The sequence below is a fragment of the Petromyzon marinus genome, unplaced genomic scaffold, assembly GCF_048934315.1.
Source record: "Petromyzon marinus isolate PM22_M1 ecotype Great Lakes invasive population unplaced genomic scaffold, UKy_Petmar_22M1.pri1.0 PM_Scaffold_37, whole genome shotgun sequence".
Classification (NCBI taxonomy): domain Eukaryota; kingdom Metazoa; phylum Chordata; class Hyperoartia; order Petromyzontiformes; family Petromyzontidae; genus Petromyzon; species Petromyzon marinus.
In genome coordinates, this window is record NW_027423357.1 from 605,680 (window position 1) to 616,909 (window position 11,230).

The 11,230-nt window shown below is 54.3% G+C and overlaps 1 long non-coding RNA gene across 1 annotated transcript; it reads right to left on the minus strand.

Moving 5' to 3' along the window:
* Positions 1-813: 813 nt before the first annotated feature.
* On the minus strand, positions 814-10,608 carry LOC142923256 (uncharacterized). Its single transcript, XR_012940646.1, has 3 exons — positions 10,115-10,608; positions 2,703-2,751; positions 814-1,288 (listed from the first exon to the last, which is right to left on the minus strand). It is a non-coding gene; the product is annotated as an uncharacterized LOC142923256 (long non-coding RNA).
* Positions 10,609-11,230: the final 622 nt, after the last annotated feature.

Below are 11,230 nucleotides of genomic sequence, written 5' to 3' on the forward strand. Positions count from 1 at the left end.
CGCACCACCACAACCACCACAACCACCACACCATCCATTACGAACCCACAAAGCTCCCCCAGGTAGCCTCTAGCAGGCTGTAGGGGCAAGTGCAGTTAGCCAGCACCCTATGAATGCCAAAACGGCACAGACACACAGACACACACACACAACAAGCGCCCATTCACCACTAAGTGGCGGTGACGTCACCACGACGCTTGTGCCAGGCTATGTGCACCTTGAGGCCACGTGAAGTGTCGAACGCCCGCTGGCAGGAGGTCACGGGTCAGACCCAGCAGGTGCCAAGGGTCGACTGATTGAGATGACTGGCTGATGCACCACCTGTGCCCCCTACTGTGCCAACCTGCTGTGCTTTAGCCACCCGGCGCTCCGCTCGTTGTTCTGAGCGTCGCTCCTCCGCCCTCCGTTGTTGTTGGAGGGCGACTGCCTCCAACTGCCCAGTAGCGTCCTTCACGAGCCTCCTCCACAGAGGCCGATCTTGACACCGCTGGTACCAGTCATCGGCAAGTCCACTCAGCTCCACGTCCTCCTGTACCACATCACTCCATCTCTTCTCTAGCCCATGCCGCGCCCGCTTTGCCCCCTCAATCCGGCCAAACAAAAGCTGTTTCGGCATGCGGTGGCTGGGCATGCGGGCTACATGACCCAGCCATCGCAGCCTTGCCTGCCGGAGGAGCTCACCGATGGGACCTTGCCAGGTACACATACACAGGTATACGGACACACAGGTACACTGACAGGTACACATACACTGACACAAGGCGATGGCGCCAGTGGTGAGGGCAAGGCTGAGTGACGGACGGACGCTGAACCTCGATTCGCCACTTTTATTGAGCCAGGCAGCAGCAGCGGATAGAGAATGGGGGGCGGGGGTTGGTGGATCACGGAGAGATGGGAACGCTTAATGTATCCACTCTCTGAATGGCTGGCGAGTTTGTCTTCGCTCCGATTGGATGTCCGTCCACTCGCCAAACACGTCCCATTGGTGGAACGTGGGGGCGCCCTTGGCTCCGATTGGCCGGCGCACAGGGAAGCTGGGCTTCTCATTGGCCGAATAAATATCTGCGATCCGATTGGCTGTTTCGGAGGCCTCGTTCTTTGCCCTGACCTGCGATTGGCTGGCTCATCTCTCTTCCCATTGGTCAATCCGGTTGGCCCTAAAAGCGGAATGGCTGGATTCTAATTGGCTGCTTGGCTGTGGGCGTCTTCTTCGGGGGCTCCTGATTGGTCCGGTAGCCCGATGCCTGCGTCCTGGCTTGCGATTGGCTGTGGTCAAGCCCAGAGCAAGCTGCAACACAGAGGCAGAGATTAGAACCGCAGTGGAGATGTTGACTACCTCGCCTGGTATACAGGAGGTCGTGGGTTAGATCCTGACTGACACCACAGTGGCTAGGAGATGTTGACTACCTCGCCTGGTCTACAGGAGGTCGTGGGTTAGATCCTGACACCACAGTGGCTAGGAGATGTTAACTACCTCGCCTGGTCTACAGGAGGTCGTGGGTTAGATCCTGACACCACAGTGGCTAGGAGATGTTGACTACCTCGCCTGGTGTACAGGAGGTCGTGGGTTAGATCCTGACACCACAGTGGCTAGGAGATGTTGACTACCTCGCCTGGTCTACAGGAGGTCGTGGGTTAGATCCTGACACCACAGTGGCTAGGAGATGTTGACTACTTCGCCTGGTCTACAGGGCCCCAGATCAAACGCGCGACCTCCTGTAGACCAGTCGAGGTGGTAACATCTCCTGGCCACTGTGGTGATCCATAAACACAGTGACACACACAGTGACACAGTGACAGAAACACGGAGAGAGACGGAGACACGCGGACTCCAAATATACAGCAGCAGCAGCAGGCGTTGTCAGGGTCCGGGATGGAACCCAAGACCTCCTGTATACCAGGCGAGGTAGTCAACATCTCCTAGCCACTGTGGTGTCAGGATCTAACCCACGACCTCCTGTATACCAGGCGAGGTAGTCAACATCTCCTAGCCACTGTGGTGTCAGGGTCAGGGTCTAACCCACGACCTCCTGTAGACCAGGCGAGGTAGTCAACATCTCCTAGCCACTGTGGTGTCAGGATCTAACCCACGACCTCCTGTAGACCAGGCGAGGTAGTCAACATCTCCTAGCCACTGTGGTGTCAGGGTCAGGGTCTAACCCACGACCTCCTGTAGACCAGGCGAGGTAGTCAACATCTCCTAGCCACTGTGGTGTCAGGATCTAACCCACGACCTCCTGTAGACCAGGCGAGGTAGTCAACATCTCCTAGCCACTGTGGTGTAAAGGTCAGGATCTAACCCACGACCTCCTGTAGACCAGGCGAGGTAGTCAACATCTCCTAGCCACTGTGGTGTCAGGGTCAGGATCTAACCCACGACCTCCTGTAGACCAGGCGAGGTAGTCAACATCTCCTAGCCACTGTGGTTTCAGGGTCAGGATCTAACCCACGACCTCCTGTAGACCAGGCGAGGTAGTCAACATCTAGCCACAGTGATGTCAGGGTCTAACCCACGACCTCCTGTAGACCAGGCGAGGTAGTCAATATCTCCTAGCCACAGTGATGTCAGGGTTCGGGATGGAACCCACGACCTCCTGTAGACCTGGCGAGGTAGTCAACATCTCCTAGCCACAGAATGTTGAGTAATTTGTTCAATCTACGCCTGAACGATTTCAGTAACCGAAAACTGGTAACCATCTCACCTCATGAGGGTTGGTTCCGGCATTCCTGGGTCAGCTCCCTTCTTGAAGCCTGGAAACCACACGGTGAGACACAGACACAGTGAGACAGACACAGTGAGACACAGACACAGTGAGACACAGACACAGTGAGACACAGACACAGTGAGACACAGACACAGTGAGACACAGACACAGTGAGACACAGACAGTGAGACACAGACACGGGGAGACACAGACACAGTGAGACACAGACACAGTGAGACACAGACACGGGGAGACACAGACACAGTGAGACACAGACACAGTGAGACACAGACACAGCGAGACACAGACACAGTGAGACACAGACACAGTGAGACACAGTGAGACACAGACAGAGTGAGACACAGACACAGTGAGACAGACACAGTGAGACACAGACAGTGAGACACAGACACAGTGAGACACAGACACAGTGAGACAGACACAGTGAGACACAGACACAGTGAGACACAGACACGGGGAGACACAGACACGGTGAGACACAGACAGTGAGACACAGACACAGTGAGACACAGACACAGTGAGACACAGACACAGTGAGACACAGACACAGTGAGACAGACACAGTGAGACACAGTGAGACACAGACACAGTGAGACACAGACACGGGGAGACACAGACACAGTGAGACACAGACACAGTGAGACACAGTGAGACACAGACACAGTGAGACACAGACACAGTGAGACACAGTGAGACACAGACACAGTGAGACACAGACAGTGAGACACAGACAGTGAGACACAGACACAGTGAGACACAGACACAGTGAGACAGACACAGTGAGACAGACACAGTGAGACACAGACACAGTGAGACACAGACACAGTGAGACACAGTGAGACACAGACACAGTGAGACACAGACACAGTGAGACACAGACACAGACACAGTGAGACACAGTGAGACACAGACACAGTGAGACACAGACACAGTGAGACACAGTGAGACACAGACACAGTGAGACACAGACAGTGAGACACAGACAGTGAGACACAGACACAGTGAGACACAGACACAGTGAGACAGACACAGTGAGACAGACACAGTGAGACACAGACACAGTGAGACACAGACACAGTGAGACACAGTGAGACACAGACACAGTGAGACACAGACACAGTGAGACAGACACAGTGAGACACAGACAGTGAGACACAGACACAGTGAGACACAGACAGTGAGACACAGACACAGTGAGACACAGACACAGTGAGACACAGTGAGACACAGACACAGTGAGACACAGTGAGACACAGTGAGACACACAGTGAGACACAGACACAGTGAGACACAGTGAGACACAGACACAGTGAGACACAGTGAGACACAGACACAGTGAGACACAGTGAGACACAGACACAGTGAGACACAGTGAGACACAGACACAGTGAGACACACAGTGAGACACAGACACAGTGAGACACACAGTGAGACACAGACACAGTGAGACACAGACACAGTGAGACACAGTGAGATACAGACACAGTGAGACACAGTGAGACACAGTGAGACACAGACACAGTGAGACACAGACACAGTGAGACACAGACACAGTGAGACACAGACACAGTGAGACACAGACACGGTGAGACACAGACACAGTGAGACACAGACACAGTGAGACACAGTGAGACACAGACACAGTGAGACACAGACACAGTGAGACACAGACACAGTGAGACACAGTGAGACACAGACACAGTGAGACACAGACACAGTGAGACACAGACACAGTGAGACACAGACACAGTGAGACACAGACACAGTGAGACACAGACACAGTGAGACACAGACACAGTGAGACACAGACACAGTGAGACACAGTGAGACACAGTGAGACAGACTCAGTGAGACACAGACACAGTGAGACACACAGTGAGACACAGACACAGTGAGACAGACTCAGTGAGACACAGACACAGTGAGACACAGTGAGACACAGACAGTGAGACACAGACACAGTGAGACACAGACACAGTGAGACACAGTGAGACACAGACATAGTGAGACACAGACACGGGGAGACACAGACACAGTGAGACACAGTGAGACACAGACACAGTGAGACACAGACACAGTGAGACACAGACACAGTGAGACACAGTGGGACACAGACACAGTGAGACACAGACACAGTGAGACACAGACACGGGGAGACACAGACACAGTGAGACACAGACACAGTGAGACACAGTGAGACACAGTGAGACAGACACAGTGAGACACAGACACAGGGGTGTGTACAGGTAGCTAGCTAGGGGTGTGTACAGGTAGCTAGCTAGGGGTGTGTACAGGTAGCTAGCTAGGGGTGTGTACAGGTAGCTAGCTAGGGGTGTGTACAGGTAGCTAGCTAGGGGTGTGTACAGATAGCTGGCTAGGGGTGTGTACAGGTAGCTAGCTAGGGGTGTGTACAGGTAGCTAGCTAGGGGTGTGTACAGGTAGCTAGCTAGGGGTGTGTACAGGTAGCTAGCTAGGGGTGTGTACAGGTAGCTAGCTAGGGGTGTGTACAGGTAGCTAGCTAGGGGTGTGTACAGGTAGCTAGCTAGGGGTGTGTACAGGTAGCTAGCTAGGGGTGTGTACAGATAGCTGGCTAGGGGTGTGTACAGGTAGCTAGCTAGGGGTGTGTACAGGTAGCTAGCTAGGGGTGTGTACAGGTAGCTAGCTAGGGGTGTGTACAGGTAGCTAGCTAGGGGTGTGTACAGGTAGCTAGCTAGGGGTGTGTACAGGTAGCTAGCTATGGGTGTGTAGTGGTAGCTAGCTAGGGGTGTGTACAGGTAGCTAGCTAGGGGTGTGTACAGGTAGCTAGCTAGGGGTGTGTACAGGTAGCTAGCTAGGGGTGTGTACAGGTAGCTAGCTAGGGGTGTGTACAGGTAGCTAGCTAGGGGTGTGTACAGGTAGCTAGCTAGGGGTGTGTACAGGTAGCTAGCTAGGGGTGTGTACAGGTAGCTAGCTAGGGGTGTGTACAGATAGCTGGCTAGGGGTGTGTACAGGTAGTTAGCTAGGGGTGTGTACAGGTAGCTAGCTAGGGGTGTGTACAGGTAGCTAGCTAGGGGTGTGTACAGGTAGCTAGCTAGGGGTGTGTACAGGTAGCTAGCTATGGGTGTGTAGTGGTAGCTAGCTAGGGGTGTGTACAGGTAGCTAGCTATGGGTGTGTAGTGGTAGCTAGCTAGGGGTGTGTACAGGTAGCTAGCTAGGGGTGTGTACAGGTAGCTAGCTAGGGGTGTGTACAGGTAGCTAGCTAGGGGTGTGTACAGGTAGCTAGCTAGGGGTGTGTACAGGTAGCTAGCTAGGGGTGTGTACAGGTAGCTAGCTAGGGGTGTGTACAGGTAGCTAGCTAGGGGTGTGTACAGGTAGCTAGCTAGGGGTGTGTACAGGTAGCTAGCTAGGGGTGTGTAGTGGTAGCTAGCTAGGGGTGTGTACAGGTAGCTAGCTAGGGGTGTGTAGTGGTAGCTAGCTAGGGGTGTATACAGGTAGCTAGCTAGGGGTGTGTACAGGTAGCTAGCTAGGGGTGTGTACAGGTAGCTAGCTAGGGGTGTGTACAGGTAGCTAGCTAGGGGTGTGTATAGGTAGCTAGCTAGGGGTGTGTACAGGTAGCTAGGGGTGTGTAGTGGTAGCTAGCTAGGGGTGTGTACAGGTAGCTAGCTAGGGGTGTGTAGTGGTAGCTAGCTAGGGGTGTATACAGGTAGCTAGCTAGGGGTGTGTACAGGTAGCTAGCTAGGGGTGTGTACAGGTAGCTAGCTAGGGGTGTGTACAGGTAGCTAGCTAGGGGTGTGTATAGGTAGCTAGCTAGGGGTGTGTACAGGTAGCTAGGGGTGTGTAGTGGTAGCTAGCTAGGGGTGTGTACAGGTAGCTAGCTAGGGGTGTGTACAGGTAGCTAGCTAGGGGTGTGTACAGGTAGCTAGCTAGGGGTGTGTACAGGTAGCTAGCTAGGGGTGTGTACAGGTAGCTAGCTAGGGGTGTGTACAGGTAGCTAGCTAGGGGTGTGTAGTGGTAGCTAGCTAGGGGTGTGTACAGGTAGCTAGCTAGGGGTGTGTACAGGTAGCTAGCTAGGGGTGTGTAGTGGTATCTAGCTAGGGGTGTGTACAGGTAGCTAGCTAGGGGTGTGTACAGGTAGCTAGCTAGGGGTGTGTACAGGTAGCTAGCTATGGGTGTGTAGTGGTAGCTAGCTACGGGTGTGTACAGGTAGCTAGCTATGGGTGTGTAGTGGTAGCTAGCTAGGGGTGTGTACAGGTAGCTAGCTAGGGGTGTGTACAGGTAGCTAGCTAGGGGTGTGTACAGGTAGCTAGCTAGGGGTGTGTACAGGTAGCTAGCTAGGGGTGTGTACAGGTAGCTAGTTAGGGGTGTGTACAGGTAGCTAGCTAGGGGTGTGTACAGGTAGCTAGCTAGGGGTGTGTACAGGTAGCTAGCTAGGGGTGTGTACAGGTAGCTAGCTATGGGTGTGTAGTGGTAGCTAGCTAGGGGTGTGTACAGGTAGCTAGCTATGGGTGTGTAGTGGTAGCTAGCTAGGGGTGTGTACAGGTAGCTAGCTAGGGGTGTGTACAGGTAGCTAGCTAGGGGTGTGTACAGGTAGCTAGCTAGGGGTGTGTACAGGTAGCTAGCTAGGGGTGTGTACAGGTAGCTAGCTAGGGGTGTGTACAGGTAGCTAGCTAGGGGTGTGTACAGGTAGCTAGCTAGGGGTGTGTACAGGTAGCTAGCTAGGGGTGTGTACAGGTAGCTAGCTAGGGGTGTGTAGTGGTAGCTAGCTAGGGGTGTGTACAGGTAGCTAGCTAGGGGTGTGTACAGGTAGCTAGCTAGGGGTGTGTAGTGGTAGCTAGCTAGGGGTGTATACAGGTAGCTAGCTAGGGGTGTGTACAGGTAGCTAGCTAGGGGTGTGTACAGGTAGCTAGCTAGGGGTGTGTACAGGTAGCTCGCTAGGGGTGTGTATAGGTAGCTAGCTAGGGGTGTGTACAGGTAGCTAGGGGTGTGTAGTGGTAGCTAGCTAGGGGTGTGTACAGGTAGCTAGCTAGGGGTGTGTAGTGGTAGCTAGCTAGGGGTGTATACAGGTAGCTAGCTAGGGGTGTGTACAGGTAGCTAGCTAGGGGTGTGTACAGGTAGCTAGCTAGGGGTGTGTACAGGTAGCTAGCTAGGGGTGTGTATAGGTAGCTAGCTAGGGGTGTGTACAGGTAGCTAGGGGTGTGTAGTGGTAGCTAGCTAGGGGTGTGTACAGGTAGCTAGCTAGGGGTGTGTACAGGTAGCTAGCTAGGGGTGTGTACAGGTAGCTAGCTAGGGGTGTGTACAGGTAGCTAGCTCGGGGTGTGTACAGGTAGCTAGCTAGGGGTGTGTACAGGTAGCTAGCTAGGGGTGTGTACAGGTAGCTAGCTAGGGGTGTGTAGTGGTAGCTAGCTAGGGGTGTGTACAGGTAGCTAGCTAGGGGTGTGTACAGGTAGCTAGCTAGGGGTGTGTAGTGGTAGCTAGCTAGGGGTGTGTACAGGTAGCTAGCTAGGGGTGTGTACAGGTAGCTAGCTAGGGGTGTGTACAGGTAGCTAGCTAGGGGTGTGTACAGGTAGCTAGCTAGGGGTGTGTACAGGTAGCTAGCTAGGGGTGTGTACAGGTAGCTAGCTAGGGGTGTGTACAGGTAGCTAGCTCGGGGTGTGTACAGGTAGCTAGCTAAGGGTGTGTACAGGTAGCTAGCTAGGGGTGTGTACAGGTAGCTAGCTAGGGGTGTGTAGTGGTAGCTAGCTAGGGGTGTGTACAGGTAGCTAGCTAGGGGTGTGTACAGGTAGCTAGCTAGGGGTGTGTAGTGGTAGCTAGCTAGGGGTGTATACAGGTAGCTAGCTAGGGGTGTGTACAGGTAGCTAGCTAGGGGTGTGTACAGGTAGCTAACTAGGGGTGTGTACAGGTAGCTAGCTAGGGGTGTGTACAGGTAGCTAGCTAGGGATGTGTACAGGTAGCTAGCTAGGCGTGTGTACAGGTAGCTAGCTAGGGGTGTGTACAGGTAGCTAGCTAGGGGTGTGTACAGGTAGCTAGCTAGGGGTGTGTACAGGTAGCTAGCTAGGGGTGTGTACAGGTAGCTAGCTAGGGGTGTGTACAGGTAGCTAGGGGTGTGTAGTGGTAGCTAGCTAGGGGTGTGTACAGGTAGCTAGCTAGGGGTGTGTACAGGTAGCTAGCTAGGGGTGTGTACAGGTAGCTAGCTAGGGGTGTGTACAGGTAGCTAGCTAGGGGCGTGTACAGGTAGCTAGCTAGGGGTGTGTACAGGTAGCTAGCTAGGGGTGTGTACAGGTAGCTAGGGGTGTGTAGTGGTAGCTAGCTAGGGGTGTGTACAGGTAGCTAGCTAGGGGTGTGTACAGGTAGCTAGCTAGGGGTGTGTACAGGTAGCTAGCTATGGGTGTGTACAGGTAGCTAGCTAGGGGTGTGTACAGGTAGCTAGCTAGGGGTGTGTACAGGTAGCTAGCTAGGGGTGTGTAGTGGTAGCTAGCTAGGGGTGTGTAGTGGTAGCTAGCTAGGGGTGTGTACAGGTAGCTAGCTAGGGGTGTGTACAGGTAGCTAGCTAGGGGTGTGTACAGGTAGCTAGCTAGGGGTGTGTACAGGTAGCTAGCTAGGGGTGTGTAGTGGTAGCTAGCTAGGGGTGTGTAGTGGTAGCTAGCTAGGGGTGTGTACAGGTAGCTAGCTAGGGGTGTGTACAGGTAGCTAGCTAGGGGTGTGTACAGGTAGCTAGCTAGGGGTGTGTAGTGGTAGCTAGCTAGGGGTGTGTACAGGTAGCTAGCTAGGGGTGTGTACAGGTAGCTAGCTAGGGGTGTGTACAGGTAGCTAGCTAGGGGTGTGTACAGGTAGCTAGCTAGGGGTGTGTACAGGTAGCTAGCTAGGGGTGTGTGTAGGTGTGTGTGTAGCTAGGGGTGCGTGTAGCTAGGGGTGTGTGTGTGTAGGTGTGTGTAAGTGTGTGTGCAGCTAGGGGTGTGTGTAGCTAGGTGTGGGTGTAGCTAGCTAGGTGTGTGTGTAGCTAGGTGTGTAGCTAGGGGTGTGTGTAGCTAGGGGTGTGTGTGTAGGTGTGTGTGTAGCTAGGTGTGTTGCTAGGGGTGTGTGTAGCTAGGTGTGTGTGTAGGTGTGTGTGTAGCTAGGGGTGTGTGTAGCTAGGTGTGTGTAGCTAGGGGTGTGTGTAGCTAGGGGTGTGTGTGTAGCTAGGTGTGTGTGTAGGTGTGTGTGTAGCTAGGTGTGTGTAGCTACCTAGGGGTGTGTGTGTAGCTAGGTGTGTGTGTAGCTAGGTGTGTGTGTAGCTAGGGGTGTGTGTAGCTAGGGGTGCTTGTAGCTAGGGGCGCGTGTAGCTAGGGGCGCTTGTAGCTAGGGGTGCTTGTAGCTAGGGGTGTTTGTAGCTAGGGGTGTTTGTAGCTAGGGGTGCGTGTGGAGGTACTGACCCAGGTAGAGGACCGTGGGGATGAATCCCCATCGGATCGCGAGCTGCGTCACGCGGAACACGCGAGACAGCCTCCGCCTCGACTCCTTGCTCAGAGACATCGCGCGAGTGTCTCTCTGTCTGTCTCTCTGTCTCGTGTGTCTCTGTCTCGCGTCTCTCGTGTGTGTCTCTGTCTGTCTCTCTCGTGTGTCTCTGTCTGTCTCTCTCTCGTGTCTGTCTGTCTCTGTCTGTCTCTCTCTCGTGTGTGTCTCTGTCTGTCTGTCTCTCTCTCGTGTCTGTCTGTCTCTGTCTGTCTCTCTCGTGAGTGTCTCTGTCTCTCTCTCGTGTCTGTCTCTGTCTGTCTGTCTCTCTCTCGTGTCTGTCTCTCTCTCGTGTCTGTCTCTGTCTGTCTGTCTCTCTCTCGTGTCTGTCTCTCTCTCGTGTCTGTCTCTTTGTCAGTCTCCAGCTGTCTGTGTGTGCAGATGGCGCCCTTGAGACGGAGAAGCACGTGGTGGATGCGGAAGTGACGTCACGGGGAAGGGAGTAGGCAGTGTCACTGTGAACGCCATGTTGGTAAGGACATGCAGTGTCACTGTGGACGCCATGTTGGTAAGGACATGCAGTGTCACTGTGGACGCCATCTTGCGAGGGCAGGCAGCGCACTGTGGACGCCATCTTGTGAGGGCAGGCAGTGTCACTGTGGACGCCATCTTGGCGAGGGCAGGCAGTGTCACTGTGGACGCCATCTTGGCGAGGGCAGGCAGTGTCACTGTGGACGCCATCTTGGCGAGGGCAGGCAGTGTCACTGTGGACGCCATCTTGGCGAGGGCAGGTAGTGTCACTGTGGACGCCATCTTGGCAAGGGCAGGCAGTGTCACTGTGGACGCCATCTTGGCGAGGGCAGGCAGTGTCACTGTGGACGCCATCTTGCGAGGGCAGGCAGTGTCACTGTGGACGCCATCTTGTGAGGGCAGGCAGCGCACTGTGGACGCCATCTTGTGAGGGCAGGCAGTGTCACTGTGGACGCCATCTTGTGAGGGCAGGCAGTGTCACTGTGGACGCCATCTTGGCGAGGGCAGGCTGTGTCACTGTGGACGCCATTTTGGTAAGGACATGCAGTGTCACTGTGGACGCCATC